At 43.7% G+C, this 16,408-nt stretch overlaps 1 protein-coding gene and 1 long non-coding RNA gene across 2 annotated transcripts in view; one reads left to right on the top strand and one right to left on the bottom strand.

The window, feature by feature from the left end:
• Positions 1 to 16,408, top strand: part of Mob3b (MOB kinase activator 3B) — a 196,514-nt gene that overhangs the window by 107,331 nt on the left and 72,775 nt on the right. The gene's annotated exons all lie outside the window — the stretch shown is intronic.
• LOC127680637 (uncharacterized) lies at positions 49 to 4,309 on the bottom strand. The gene is made up of 3 exons (XR_007977001.1): positions 3,974 to 4,309; positions 1,247 to 1,418; positions 49 to 508 (listed from the first exon to the last, which is right to left on the bottom strand). It is a non-coding gene; the product is annotated as an uncharacterized LOC127680637 (long non-coding RNA).

Here is a 16,408-nt window from a genome sequence, read left to right as displayed (position 1 = left end):
TCCACAACAGGTGTTTCCAGAAAGGTTTTTTAAAAAGACTTATTTATTTTATTTATTATATGTGAGTGCATTGTAGCTGCCTTCAGACACTCCAGAAGAGAGGTCAGATCTTGTTACAGATGGTTGTGAGCCACCATGTGGTTGCTGGGATTTGAACTCACAACCTTTGGAAGAGTAGTCGGTGCTCTTAACCGCTGAACCATCTCTCCAGCCCCCAGAAAGGTTTAAGTGAGGAGAGTAGGCTCTCCTTAAATGTAGGTAGCTTCATTCCACAAGCTGGAGTCTTGTACTGAATCTAAAGAGGGGGAGGGGAGGGAGGCTGAGCACTTCATCTCTCTCTGCTTCCTGGCTGTGGATACAATATGGCCAGCATCCTCAACTTCTGTTGCCACTGTCTGATGGACTGGACTCTAGAGCTGTTAACCAAGATAACTGTCCTTCCTGAAGTTGCCTTTGCCAGGTATTTTGTTGCAGCAATGAGGAAAGTGACTAAAACATCTCCCGGATCCTGAAACAGAAATTTCAAGTAGATCAAAGACAAGGTGAAAAATAAGAATTGAATCTTCATTATTCTCTATGTCCCCTTTAGTTGTTTCAACTGGGGACAAGGTAGAGAGAAGAGTTAAGACAATGAATTAAATCTATGGGGGCTGGCAAGATGGCTCAGTGGTTAAGGGCACTGACTGCTCTTCCAAAGGTCCTGAGTTCAAATCCCAGCAACCATATGGTGGCTCACAACCATCCGTAATGAGATCTGACTCCCTCTTCTGGAAGTGTCTGAAGACAGCTACAGTGTACTTACATATAATAAAATAAATCTTTTTAAAAAATGAATTAAATCTATGGCTCTAGTGTGTTAGGAAATCTGATTTTTATACACTTATTTGTCAAAGGACATGACAACTTGGGTTGACCTTAAGGCACTATTAGAGTAACTAAGCTATGAAGTGGCTAGCTATAAAAAGATCCTGCTTGCCTGTGCAGACATCTCTCTTCAGACTGGTCACTATTAAGGAATGTTTGACACTAGCCACAGGGGAATTGTCTAGAGTGCCTCCATGCTACCACTTGCCTCTCCCTTGGTTTGAAACAGATGCTCTTTAGAGATACTTGCATCACATCAGGTACTGTATATTTTCCTTCTGTTGAATATTAGCTCTCTTCTACTCAGGAGACTAGACTCAGGGTAGAAGGAGCAAACTGAACTAGCATCGTCTTGTAATAGTATCCAAGGGAGCTAGCTAACCTCTTCTGCACAGCGTGACATGAGAAGCCCTGGTGCTTTCTGCACTCCTTGCCCTGGAATGCCGTGTTCTGGATTCAGGGAAGCCTGTTGCCCTCACTCTGTCTTTGCTTCTGACAAACTGGGCCCAGTGTCTTCTTGCAAATTCCATCTTGCCTGCACAAGCATGGGACTTCTGCAAGCAAAAATAAGCAAAATCAAGCATCCTGGTCATTCAGCTTCCTTCCAGCTCTCTGTGTTTGTGATGACTTCACCTTATTCTCTCTGTCTCCCTCTCTGCACACGTGATGAGTGTTGTGGCTAATCTCTAAAACGATCAGTAGAGTTAAATAATCATAAATTCAACTTCATTGTCTTTTATCTTTCATTACTTCACATTAGGTACCTCATGTGTTTCCCAAAGATTAAGGCCGATGACAAGAGCGATTTAGAATTACAGTCGTACTTGGAGCCAAAGCTGTTAATGGAATAGCTGAAATTAGTATATACACTTGCAATAGGTATATTAATCATCAGAGATGACTTGGAATACTTAGCAGTTTCTTCTTTCCTCTGGACGGCCATGGCTAGAATGGGAAGTCAACGCAGCAATTTATCTATAAATTTCCCTCAATTTATATATAAAGAAACCAGGTTTACAAAGCAGTCAAATGCCTGACCCTGAGCTCTGGTAAGGCTCATCCCAGACACAATTAATACTACAAGTGTTGGTTGAATAGGACAATTTGTGGGTATCCTCACTCCTGGATACCCAGGACTTGGTATTCTTCCTGGTTCTCTGCATGGAATACACACCAAGCCTCAGCTGTGTATTCCCACATTACAAGCATTTTGTTATGGGTAATGTATCTAGTATACAACATCTTCCTAAAAACTGACTAATCCTTATTTTTCTTTACCAGGATAAAACAGACAGACAATACCACTTCTTAAAAAAAATTTTAAAGCCAGGTGGTGATTGCGCACACCTTTAATCCCAGCACTCAGGAGACACAGGCAGGTGGATCTCTGAGTTTGAGGCCAGCCTGGTCTACAGAGTAAGTTCAAAGATAGCCAGGGATTCCTAAAACCTGTTGCGCCACTCCAATAAAGAAAAGAAAATAGATCATTCCAAGAAGGATCATTTAAGTTTTTAATGCTGTTACCAAGCTTCCAGGTTAACTATTTTTGTGACTGGAAATTAAAGGCAAAGTGGCAATAGTGATAGATGTGTCAACCTGCTCAAGACCATAGCTCTGTCTTCCGTGTATGATCTTGTCAGTCATTAATATTATCAGAATTCATCATTAATATCCATTCCTGTCACAGAGATTGCCATCCAAGGAAAACGTAAATGGCATAGTCATCCCAAAATAGTTGGCAAGAAAAAAAATATCTATTTAAAGTGCCTGAAAATACAGCGACACATTGGTTATATTGACTTCTACGGAGCATCTCATTCTAATCTCTGTCACACTACATTGACAGAATCTGAGAAGTATCACCAAGTCAGGTGTTGGGCACATTACATTTTGCCCTTCGAAAATGCCTATGTTGTAAAAGTCTCCTCAGAAAGTAAGGTGTGAAGTTGAATTGAACATATCAAATGTAATTGATGCCTGAAATGGTGCGTGCATGGTTTATTTGAATATAGAAAAGATTAAATGAATCGACTTAGGAAGAAATAAGAAAGAAAGCAGATGTAGACACTGTTCCACCAGTGACTGGCTTAGAGAGCAGAGTTGGGACTGGGGAGGTGGCTCTGTGGTCAAGGGAATCTGAGTTCGGTCCCTAGCACCCAGCACCCATGTCAGGCAGCTCACAACTGCTGCTAATTCCAGTCCAGGGGATCCAGCACCATCCTCTGCCCACCGTGGGAAAACTCGCATGGCGCTCATTCACACAGACACAGAAATAAACATATTTAAAAGTCCCTTTAAATTTTTTTTTGTCTGTGAGTTTTGTATATACATATTTTGCCTACATTTATGTCTGTGGATAGTATGCACGCAGCGCGTTGGAGGCCAAAAGAGGGTGCTGGCTTCCCCTGGAACTGGGGTTACAGATATTTGTAAGTCATGTCGGGTGTTGGGAATTGAACCAGGGTCCTCTGGATGAGCAGCCAGTAATGAGGAGGAGGAGGAGGAAGAGGAAGAGGAGGAGGAGGAGGAGGAGGAGGAGGAGGAGGAGGAGGATCGATGGCCCAGATGTACAAAGCATGTAGTAATTTTCCAGAGGGCCCACGTTTGATTCCCAGCACGCACATCGGGTGGCGCTCACCATGACCTGTAACTACAGCTCCGCAGAGAATCTCTCTGGCCTCCCTGAGCCCCTGACCTCATAGGCACATACCCCATACACATAGTTTTTAAAATACTAAAAAATAAATAAATAAATAAATAAAATAAATAAATAAAATAAATAAATAAATAAATAAAATAAAAATTAAAAAAAATCTTAAAACAGAAGAAAACAAGCAAGTAGAATCAGTACTATTTGCCATATTTGTTCGTCACTGCTTTTCATTTGTAACTTACCAATATATATATTCATTAATTTACTCCGCAAACATAGCTGGAGTTCCTGCCACGTTCCAGCACTTTCTAGGAAGACGGCAAAACTAATGAAGACTAAATCCTCTCTGCATTTACACCCGAGTCCCAGGGTCTGGGGTGCCGATCTAATCAAACGTAGAAGTAGGAGGGGATTCGTAGCAAAAAAAAAAAAAAAAGTAACTGGGGAGTTACTTACATAGGAGAGGCAGAAACTTGCAGGGAATGGCCTGGGCAGCTGGTGACCTCTTTAGGGAGGGAGCGAGAAACCCAGGGGCGGAGGGAGGAGGACCAGCTTCCCTCGGGTGGCTGTGAGGTGGGATGCTGTTGGAGGAACTACGGAAGCTCCTGCAGCGCCTGGGCGGAAGGGAAAGTGGGAGGAAGTCCTGTCTTGAAAGGCGTGGGGGTGACGTTTTTGGATTTTATTTTGAAGTTGAGTAGGAAGCCCCGTGGCCAGTTATGAGCTGTAGGAGGAAGTCATTTCTAAGTCACTTAAAAGAAGCATGGCTTCATAGAGGGCTCATGGTTCAGTTTCAGTAATTATAGGTGGCTGCAGGGTCAGGGATGGGTTGCCCTCTATTTTCTCACCTCAGCGGTTTACCCACAGGATACCCTGAGCTTACACATAAAAAGCCCTGGAATGCAGCAGATAAATCTGAACTCCTTTGCCACCTCTCTATAGTCACAGTCCCCAGTACTGCCTGGCTGCTTCCTTCTTCCCTGGAGAAGGGAAACCTCACAGGGTACTGAGCAACATTTGAGGGAAAAGAATTACTTATTTCTGGAGCTGGGGGTAGGAGGCTGTGAGGAGAGCGACTTCAGTCAGATCAGTCAAAATAACTTCCATGGAAAGCAGCCTGCCGTTTCATTTCAGCCATTTATGTTTAAAACTCCATCCTATAGCCCATAATAATAACTCAAGGGATACCAGATGCCTAAAGTCTTAATAAAAGTTTCTTTCTTCCCTCCTGCAACCTCCCACTTTCAAAGTCCTCTGAAGCTAAAGGATACAGCACGGTTTGTATCTTCTAAGCTCTCCTTCTGCCCTCTAATAGTCTAACAGACTTGAGGTGGCCGCTGTCATTTGTTTTAAAGACAAGAAAAAACGACTCCATAAGTTTCACAAAACCCTTCAAATTACATCAAATTGGTTAATAATATATTTTATAGACAAGATATTTTTAGCTTTATTGTTAAGACTCTTAACATCCCCACCACACCCAGAAACTAATCACCAGCCGTTTTAAACTTGTACAGAAAAATCCGAGAGCATAAGGATTAGACTAGATGTTTCCCGAGAACGCTGTACTACTGCCAGATTTGCCCATATGCGAATCCAAAGGGAGCTTTTTCTCTGATGTGTTCTGGATTGCTCTTGCTAACCGATCCCTAAGATAAAATCTTTGAGACCTTCAGGATCATGAAAGGAAATTGTAAGTGAAATGGTTCATTAATTTTACACATAATTGATTGAATCCTAATTACGTAGAATTCAGAACTTCCTGTATATGATTCATATAGGATTGGTGTGTGTGTGTGTGTGTGTGTGTGTGTGTGTGTGTGTAGCTGTGAGGGCAAAGGAGGAGGATTCTAGGTGTCCTTTTCCAGCACTGGCCAAGTATTCTGAGACAGGGTCTCTTGCTGAACCTGGAGCCCCACTGACAGCCAGGAAGCCCCAGCGATCCTCCTGCATCCTGCATGCATGCTCCATGACGGCTCTGGTGCCCAGGTGTGAGTGTCATTACGTAATGACAGGCTATTTGCATGGGTGCTGGGATCCCACTCAGATCTCCATGCTTGGAAAGCAAATGCTGTCTCTCACTGAGCCACCTCCCCAGCTCTCGTTTCTAAGATAGCACAGGTTGGTCCTGACTGCCAGTCCTCCCATCCCTGCCTCCGGAGTATATGCCACATTATAAATGCGGGCATATAGCTGCATAGTGTTTTTGCTAGTCACAATATGTATTAACCCCAAATTCAGTTCGAGGCAGGTAAGGGCCTGTAATAAGCACTGTCAGATCTTATAGCAACAAAATTGAAATGCTTCTCCCCTTAGGATTATCTCCAGATAATCCAGGTGGTAGCAAACAGACTGCAGAAATTAGCTAAATACACAGTACCTCAAACACTGTATTTCGATAGGTATGAGTTCATCTGGCAGTCTGGAACGAAACATGACCAAACATGTTTTCCTCAGTAAGATGGTTCTTCCTTGAGTAGCCTATGCATGCAAGTTTTTAGATCAAAAACCAAATCGTTTTTTGAGTAAGCCAGGACTTTTTCCATTTGGAGATGAAAAATGAGGATGTTTTCCACACAGTTGAGGGCGTTCTGCTGGCATGTGTGTTTGAACTGCTACAGAGTGCAGTGTTCTCACTTTTTAAAATGAACCTGCCTAAAATTAATCACATTAATTTTTCTTTTGTAAATAATAGAATAATAGAAACAAACAGAAGAATAATAGGAGCAAAAGCCCTGAGTCTACAGAACCAATTCCTAATTTTCAAAAATTGTGTTTTAGAACCTATGGTACCTTCCGGACTGTAACCCGTCCAGCAGGTCCAGTTATTCCAGGGTTCCGAAGGGGTGCTACCTGAGGGTCAAAGGGGGGAGAGAAAGAACGAGGCCAGGCAGAGAGGGGTTCAATTGTCGAGGCCTCGTTTAATGTTCGGGGGGTACACACGTTTTAAGGCTTTCAGGAGGGACATGCCTCAAGGCAAGGACAAAGGAAGGAAGGGCAATCTTAGCAGTTTCAGCAGGAAGAGATAAGGGTCCTCAGGTGGAGACAACAGGTGTTTGCACAGGCTGGGGTCTACCGAGTTATCTCAGGACTTCCTTCCACCGCAATTACCGCAATTACCGGAGAGGCTCTCCTTTGTTTTACTCTGGACCTTTGCCCTGTCAGCTCTCCCGGGCCGAAGTGAGATTCTCTAATGGCTTCCCACATCGGACTTATAGATAAATTGTACAGAGGTATAAAGGATGTGACCTTCCACTCACCTAGCTTCTCCCCTCTGAAAGTTTGTGCTGTTGCATAATTTTAGAGTCATTTTCAAACCAAAAAATTTATTAATTCATAATCCTCATAGTTTCTCTAGAAACCAAGCTACCTTGCTAGCATCCACTGGAGGGAAACCAACATCGTGTGTTTAGAAACTGCACCTGGATGGCCAGGCGGTGGTGGCGCACGCCTTTAATTCCAGCACTTGGGAGGCAGAGGCAGGCAGATTTCTGAGTTCCAGGCCAGCCTGGTATACAGAGTGAGTTTCAGGACAGTCAGGGCTACACAGAGAAATCCTGTCTTAAAAAACAGGATTTTTTAAGAAAAAAAGAAAGAAAGATTCTTAGAAAGAAAGAAAGAAAGAAAGAAAGAAAGAAAGAAAGAAAAAAGAAAGAAGAGAGAGAGAAAGAAAGGGAGAGAGAAAGAAAGGAAGGAAGGAAGAAAGAAAGGAAGAAAGGAAAAAAGGAAGAGAGAAAGAAAGAATCTTTAAGTCCACAACTCAACCAGCTCGGCCAAACTTTCTCACAAGACCCTGTTCTTTGGATGTGCAGTTTGGAGATCTGAATGGCAGTTCCTGCAAGCAGCTGCCTCGAAGGCTCATAGACCTTTGACTTCTGACCGACTCTCCAAATATTTGTGTTGCTGACTTAAGTAGTGAGGCAGCACTCTGAAAAACACTGAGTGTAACTGGCTCCTTGTCACCAAATCTGGGGCCAAAGGGTATACAGTTTCAAGAGTGTACACCAAGACATTTACCTCTGATGTCTTTTTTTTATTTGTTTGTTTTGTTTTGTTTTTCGAGACAGGGTTTCTCTGTATAGCCCCGGCTGTCCTGGAACTCACTCTGTAGACCAGGCTGGCCTCAAACTCAGAAATCCACCTGCCTCTGCCTCCCAAGTGCTGGGATTACAGCGTGCGCCACCATCGCCCAGCTCTTACCTCTGATGTCTTAATACAAATCCTCCAATTAGTTCTCTTGGAGTGAGACATGACCCTCTCTTCATATAAGGAGCCTCCAGGTCACCCCGCTGACCAGCCCTGAGTTTAACTGTTTGTTCACATACCTTCCCCCCTACACCCAAACAGATGTTTCTACTCTGAACGCAGAGAAACAAATGCTGGTTTTCTGCTTTTTTGCCAAGGATGTTGGGTATTCAGTCCCACTCCGAGGTCTTCTGAAGCCATTTAGTGGTGTTTGCCAAAGCTGGCATCTGTTGACAAGGGTAGACAAAAGCATTCAGCTTGGAAAGGCAAGGCCCTCCTTCAGGAAACAGCAGCGAGAAAGATCACATGCATTTCTCCTTTAGGACCTAGGTCAGCCTGAAGAGCCAGGCACCGTGAGGAGAAATTATGGAAGACTTCGTTGTTCCTAAACTAGACAAAAGTTTAACTCTAGCCAACACACGTTTCAGAATACATCTCAGATTCTTGCATTTGGCTTCTGTTCATTGAGACATCTCAGAGCAACCAAAGCTGTTTGGAACTGTTTTAAAACAGCCCCAGGAACGTGCTAAGGCCTAGATTTATTAGGAGTCCCCGCTCCTCGCTGTGCCAAGCTTACCAGCCAAACTCTGAGAACTTCTGCCCTGTTCCTCAGGCCCCAAACCTGGAGATGTCCTGAAGACCTCCCCCATCCCACTCCACTTCCTGTCTGCTTTCAGTCTCTAGTTGCTTGTGCTTGCTAACTACCTTGTGTTAGTTCTTCTCAGTTCCCTGCCTTCGCTAAAATCATCTGTCGGAATACTGTGGACCTTATAACTATGTTCAAGGTCACTCCCGCCTACTCTAGTCTACCCTCGCCTAAATGATCAAGAGTAAGCTTTAAAAACAACTCCAGTGGTTTACCTAAACTAGCTCCTTTACTGAACCAACCCAAATGCAATTTCATTCTTAGTTCCCTACAGTCCTTTGGGAACCTGAGTGGGAGTATCTTCCTCTTAATTTGCACTCAACATTTTGAAGGCCTTTCTAATCACCCTGGTGTGACAGAGTCACTTTAAGGCACCCAGAGTCACAACTGAGCTAGAGCGACTGCAGCTTTAGACAATGATAACATTCCAGAGATAAAGCCATACCCCACCCCCTGCTACACTCCCCAACCCCCACGCCCCTGGCTCCCTACTTCTCTGCTGGGACAGGATTTACCTTTCAGCTCCTTATCTCTAAGGAATGAAACAAAGTAGGCAAGGCAAGGTTCTCTCCTCTCCTCTGCCACTGCTGACTGCCATTTGGGCCACAGCTTGCATTGCAGGGTGGAGATGCAGGTCACAGAGGCTAGAAATGCTACTGCATGCTTGGATGGTTTTGTGGTGTCTGGCTCTGAAGATGGCTAACTCGTTTTTTAAGCTACTCTTTCATTTTATTAACTGTTTAAGCTTGCACACAAGATAATGGATTTGAAGACTTTTTCTTCCATTGAACGGGCTTCTCTCCTCCCCGCTTCCCTTCCCCATGCCCACGTCTCTCTGCTGGCCTCTCCACACCTTAAAGCATGATGTATGTAGATAGGCATGTATCATTAAATCTAGAGCCTCTGTGTGAAAGAAAACATGCATGTGGCCACCACTATCTCCTTATTCCTGCTTCCCTCCTGCCTTCCTTCAGACTTCTTCCCTCCTGATGGTTTCTCTTCTATTTTCTTCTGATTTTCTATTGTTACTGGGTTTTTAGATGTTTTACATTGACATAGAGTCATTACATTACTGTTGGATTTGAAGGACACGTTATGCTTTGAAAGTTCATACTTTAGAGGTAGTCTTTCGTAGGGCTTCCTTCCAAAGAGTGAGGGTCCCTCACCCTGGCCCTGTTTCAATCAGCTATGCACAGGTGGTACTGCCAAAGGAGATGTCTTGTCTTTGAGTGGGTTGTGAGAAGTCCTAAGCTATAGGGTATTAGGGACTGGGTGTGACTGATCACCAACAGGATTTCTGTTAAGGCAGGATAGGTTACCATCTTCTGTTCTTCTCTATCCAAGGTGATGGCGGCACAGAGCCTTAGCTCTGACAGGCTGCATTCTTTCCTGGCACATAGAAGTGTTTGCTTCATTTTTGATGAGAAGCTGTAAGTCTAGCTGTCTTGCTTCAAGTTTCAGAACAAGTAAGGGATGATGGAAGGGAAGAAGGATGAAAAACAGAAATGCTGCTGTCAGGGTTTCTATTCCTGTACAAAACATCATAACCAAGAAACAAGTTGGGGAGGAAAGGGTTTATTGAGCTTACATTTCTACATTGCTGTTCATCACCAAAGGAAGTCAGGACAGGAACTCAAGCAGGTCAGGAAGCAGGAGCTGATGCAGAGGCCATAGAGGGATGCTGCTTACTGGCTTGCTTCTCTTGGCTTCCTCAGCTTGCTTTTTTATAGAACCCAGGACTGCCAGCCCAAGGATGGCACCTCCCACAATGGGCCCTCCCCACCTTGATCACCAATTGAGAAAATGCATTACAGCTAGATCTCATGGAGGCATTTCCTCAAGGGAGGCTGGCTCCTTTCTCTGTGATAACTCAAGTTGACACACAAAACCAGACAGTACAAGAAGGAAGGAAATTCAAAAGACAAACGATATGTTACATTGGTACCGAAGACAAAAGGCACTTAGCGTTTAGTTCAGTGTTTCCTGACATGAAGTGTGCCGGAATGATGGGCATGGGTCATTGTATGAACCCTGGCTCTTGAAATCTGGGGAAACCAGAAGTCATAATGGGATTCCTACACCCATGTGAGACACCAGCCAGGAAGTTTGAAAATGGCTCTGTTCTCTCCAGGTAAGGATGGAGATCTGCCTAAGAAGACTGTCTTTTCCCTGTATCTACCACACTGGACTGGTGGTTATGCTGTCCTACCTTTTCAGTTGCTTTTGGTTTGGTTTGGTTTGGTTTGGTTTGGTTTGGTTTGGTTTGGTGTTTTGAGACAGGATCTCTATGTGTATCCCTGGCTCACCACAACCTTCACTATGTAGACCAGATGGACCAGCCTCTGCCTCCTGTGTTGTGGTATTAAAGGCATGTGCCACCACATCCTGCCCCTCCTTTTTGGTGTTTTTTGGGGTTTTTTTTGTTTTTTGTTTTTTTATCAAAAAGGCAGATTTCTAGACTGGACTGGCTCTTTAGAAGAATAATCGTGGTATTCCATGTTATCTTACCACGCTTGGTGTGAATTGTTTCGTTCAGTTTGTTATGACAGCATAAAATGACACTGGGATCAAATGATTTGGAAATTATAAGCAGTTCCCTCTTCTTATCAACTAGTAGCTTCTTTGTAGAGAAGGTTTAGGTCTTCAGAAAAGCAAGTGAGTAGTGAAGAGTTTTCCTATGCCTCTCCCCATGGGTAAAAAAGTCCTGTTAGGAATGTGTTGCCCTGGTGTGGTATGTTTGTTACAATTACTAAACAAAACAACTCTTTGTGTGAAATAGTTAGTGTCTGTGTTTTATGGTAGAACTCATTCATTTTGCTGTATCATTATATAAAAAATAATTTTATTTCCTTAAAAACTCACATCCAGGGGCTGGGGAGATGGCTCAGGGGTTAAGAGCACCGACTGCTCTTCTGTAGGTCCTGAGTTCAAATCCTAGCAACCTACATGGTGGCTCACAACCATCTGTAATGAGATCCGATGCCCTCTTCTGGTGTGTCTGAAGACAGCTACAGTGTACTTACATATAATAAATAAATAAATCTTTAAAAAAAAAACTCACATCCATCTGTTCATCTCCTTGTTTTTTTCATTTTGCTATGTAGTATGTTGTATGTGTAGTATGTTGTTGTTGTTGTGAGCAAAAAATATTGCTCACAACAACCAACAAAAGTTGTTGGTTCATCGAGCACTTTTCTTTATGTTCCTTCAGCTGTCTGAAAACCTCTGCCAAATACTTAACAAAAAGCAAGTAGGAAACAGAGTATTTGGAAGTCTACATAGGTTCCATCTGTCTTCTGAGGTACCTCCCTTGCCCACGTAAGGCTCCGTCCGCACTGGCTCCGTCGCACTGGCTTCAGATCAGCACGATGTAATCCCCAGAGGCTGGTACAAATCCTTCCTTTTTATGACTGGGTGATATTTTCTTGTGTGCCTGTACCACACCTTTGCTTGTGTATTCATCTGTTGACGGATGTGTGAGTGTTTCCACCTGTAGGCAATTGTGGGTAAATCTGCGTTGACTATTTGATATGCAAACACGTGTTCATGTCCCCACTTGCAATTCTTTTGAGTTTATATCTAGAGGTGGAATTACTGGAACATACAATCTGTATTTGATTTTTTTTTTCCTTTGAGGAACTGCCGGGCTATTTTTCATGTTACATGCATACAATGTATAGGATTATAATTTCCCTCATTTTTGTCTATAATTATCTATTTTTCATTTAGCCATCCTAATAAATGTGGACTGGTATCTCATCACAGTTACTTGCAAACTTTTTCTCTCTTTCTCTTTGCTCGTGTGTGTGTGTGTGTGTGTGTGTGTGTGTGTGTGTGTGTGTGTGTGTGTAAATAGGAATATGTACTTGCCACAGTGCACAAATGGAGGTTGGAAGGAAACCCCAGGTATCGGTCCTTACCTTCCACCCTGAAGACCAGAAGACTTCTGCTGTTCCTGCTGCAGTCCAGACCAGCTGGCCTGTAAACGAGGGATTCTCTCGTCTGCACTTTTCATCCAGGCAGAGAAGCACTGGGACTACAGACATACATTATCACTGCATCTGTTTCCGGGTTCAAGAAGCCTAAACTCAGGTCTTCACATTTCCATAATGCGTGTGCTTTATCCATTGAGCCATCTTCTCAGTCCCCAAAATTTCAAACACTAAAGCGTTTCTTCTTGTGTGATTGTGCCCAGCTCTGATCTAAACCGTGCAACATGATGGTTGGGAAAACAGCTCTGAGGCTGAGCAGCTTTAGATCCAATCCCCAGTGGGGAGTGAACTCCATCCACATGGGCACACATTTTAGGCTGTGGTATCCTGAATGTTTCCTGAATGCCATAGTAAGAAGTTAAAAATCTGTTGAGTGTATAAACTCCAGCCCCTCCCTCCCTCCCTCCCTCCCTCCCTCCCTCCCTCCCTCCCTATATAAACTGGCTTAGAAGTGAATAACCTCAGTTGTAGCATAAGAGGAAATGAAGTGTTGTCTGCTGGGGCCCTCTGAGGATGACGCGTGTATTATCAGCCAGTCACTGACTGAGGCTCAGCAGCATGGTGGAGAGATCTGGGAGACAGTCAGCACACTGGTTCAGGAATCTGGGGGGCTTTCCTGCTAAGCCAGGGGCTTTGTAGCAGGAAGGAAGGGGAAACGCTACAAAAACCTATTAAGCCAAGAGCATCCTGGAGTCAGCGTGCTCCCTGGCAACCTTACTGGAGGAAGCACAGAGTGAGGAGATTCAGGTAACCTGTTCTCCCGCCTCTAGTTGCCCAGCCAACAGGACCTGAACCGGAATAGGCACAGGGATGTTGCTGAATGAAAGATACTAAATCAGATTTAGTGAGGGACTGAGGCCTGGTGGGGCTGTGAGTACAGATACCACTTTCTTACTGGGAAAACTACCTTCCTCTAACCTTAAATGTCAGTGGGCTGGTAACGTTCCGCTTATAAAACGAGGTTAACTTCAACAAGGCAAAGCTCTGTTTTCCCCTCTGGTCAGATATAGATGGAAAGTCCTTCTATCTAGGTATAGAAATGTAGATTCTAGCTTACTCAGGACCAACCAAGACTGAGTCCTGATTTTGAGCTGTGTATCCAGTGACTAGATGTCGAATGGTCTGGGACAAATTTCTTTAAGAAGGAAGATTCTGTTTTTATCTCCAGTTTCTCTGTTTACTTGGCTGAACGTGCTGAGTTATTTCAGAAACCATATCTGTATTATTCCAGATGCTGGTCACTGGTTACTGTGTTTTTCTATGAAGCTTTCATGGGATAAAGAGAGAAGTCTAGCAGACTCCTGCCCGCTCACTGTATTCTCTCAGAAGTACCATGGGTAGTTACTATGAGCTGTTGGTGTGGTACTGTGTACCAGGACCAGTGTCCTACAAGAGCTTATAGAGATGAAGGTGTCTGTGGGTGCGCACTGAGGGTACCAATGAGAGGAAATCGGGGTCGGGGCTGGGTCCCAGGTTCCAGGTCCTAAATCCCAGAGATGAAATCGCTGTCAAAGACTGTAGTGTGTAAGTTTCAGGGTTATGAGCCAGACGGGAAACAGGGTTGGGGTGGGAGGCTAAGGGGAGAGTAAACAATATTGGTCATAAATAGACATTTTAAGGATCTCATATTTTGCCAGAGACACTCCCTGGAGTCTCTGCCTACTTTACAATGCCAAGGTGGCCTCTTTTTCATGATTTCAAAGAAGAGGAGATCTGCTGTGTTTCCGGGAGAAAGTGGAGCCCCAAAGCCTCGCTTCTCGAAACGAAGAGGGAGGAAGATGAGAACTTCAAGCCCTCAAACTCTCTGCCTGGGGACTTTTGCTTTGGCCACTAGACTCCCGATTATCCAACAAGTGTGAAAGACTCAGGACATGCCTAAGTAACTTGTTTCCTTTCCCTTTGATGGAAGACTCAGACCCTTTGTGACGAGCAAACCCCATAATTATAATCGTGTGGTAATGCTTCTGTCAACAATAGCTTGAGTTGAAAAGACCAGCTCCAGTGCCATGAGAAATCACAAAACCCTCATCTGTCTCATTCCGTGATGCTCTGTTTTGAGCTCTAAACTCAAACGACAATATACAGGCTACCTGTCTCTTTCACAGACCTGTTACCTATCACAGGGCTAAGCATTGAGCCAGGGTAGAGATTCTTTCTTTTCCCCTTCTCCCTGTGTGCATAAATTTATCGCCCCTCAAGTATGCATTATTTAAAGTAAATGCTTCTCTTTCAAATGAATGCTTTGCCTTTTTGAGTAGTTCATTTCCTCATAGGCTGTCAAAACCAGACAGAGCTTGCCCATCCTTTAAGTCTCACTTTATTCTAACACACAGAGACCAGCCATTACTTGAAATGTCAAAAGTTTATACAAAAAGACTTAATGTTCTCTTTCTCTGTAATTCTGTCCTTAATTTTCTGTCTTCTGGCTTAATCCACGCTCGTGAGCCTCTCTTAGTTTTCTGGTAGTCATATACAGGATCTTTTATTTACTTTAATTTTTAGGACCTTCTTGAATACTTGGTGAGAGACTCCAGAGTCAACCTTAGGGCACACCATGAGCCACACAGAACCTTAGGAGAATTTCCGTTCTAATCTTCTTGCACAGTTGCTGTTACCTGACCCTAGGCAGGCTATAGTGAACATTACAATCCCTTACTGTTCTGGCTTGTCACCATGGTTTTCATTTACCTGGAAGGCCCATGGGACTAAAAGAACTCTGATACTTTTACCTAACACTGAACAGTCTTCTAGAATAAAAATGAAGGCAGGTCACGGGTGGCAGTAAACAAAAAACAGGCCCAAAGCTGAATGGTCGTGGTGCACACCTTTAATTCCAGCACTCAGGAGGCAGAGGCAGGTGGATCTCTGAGTTCGAGGTCAGCCTAGTGTACAGAACAAATTCCAGAACAGCCAGAGCTACACAGAGAAACCCTGTCTTGAAAAAAACAAAAAACAAAAAAAACAGGCTCCTAGCAGTTTTCACCAGTGTGGTGGTTTTTTTAAACTGCCTATATGGACTGAAAATGTATTATTCATTTAATTACTTATCCATTCCCTTAAGACATTAATTGTTTGGTAATGTATCCCAGATGAGGTAAAGGACTGTATTGTCAGCAATACTACCATCGTCACTAGTTTCCTCATAGTATAACACAGTTTCATTTAGCTAATATAGTGAACCTACTACCCACCAAGTCTTCCAGACCCTGCATGGGAAGTGAGACCAGCAGAGACCCTGCTGTCAAAGAGTGCACTCTTTCAGTGCATAGAAATATATGGCAATAACAAAAATGATAATTCCTCCAACTGAGGGATTATATAATATTAGTTTGGCCTACCAAAAATTATCATCCTCATATGATCCAACCTAGTAGTTCCTGTTTATTGACAACACCCACATGCCAGACACCAGAATATATGCTTTATAAGTTCGCCAATAATATTCCCAAGAACTCTGTAACGTTCTTATCATATGTGTTCTATAGATGAGGAAACTGGTGCAGAAGTTGGATGAGCTTTCCCTGGTTCAGAGTCCGGGGCGGCAGAACTGATCCTGTTCACAGGACAGCCTGCACATTATAGACCAGGCTGTTGGAAAGGAGCAGAGGAAGCTGTCGGAGCATAATGCCCACCTGCCCTGTGATGTCACTGATGAAAGTTTGCCTCCCAGAAGTATCGTGTTGCTCACATTTCAAAGTCTGTTATCAGATAGGCGCTAGGTTGTACGTTCCCCATGCACCTTACCCATGTGTTTGTCTTGGCTTCCCTTGCTTTGAAGTTCCGTTACTGGTTTTAATTTCTCATTACTGCATTAAGAGGGTTTAATTTTTGGCATCTGGATGTACTGTGTTTGGCTCTTGTATGCTAGCAGAATGGAAATCTGGGAGAGATGCCAGGGGTAAGGGGTGAGGGAAAAGTGTGTGTGGCATACTTTTTCCCCGATAGGGTGAAGGGGACATACTCTTTTAGAGATATTGGGGCAGTTTGCTGACAGTGATTCCTCCCAGATTA

Source organism: Apodemus sylvaticus, chromosome 3 (genome assembly GCF_947179515.1).
Source record: "Apodemus sylvaticus chromosome 3, mApoSyl1.1, whole genome shotgun sequence".
NCBI classification, from domain to species: Eukaryota; Metazoa; Chordata; class Mammalia; order Rodentia; family Muridae; genus Apodemus; species Apodemus sylvaticus.
The sequence above is the reverse complement of the archived record's forward strand: the minus strand, read 5'-3'. Positions and strand labels throughout refer to the sequence as shown.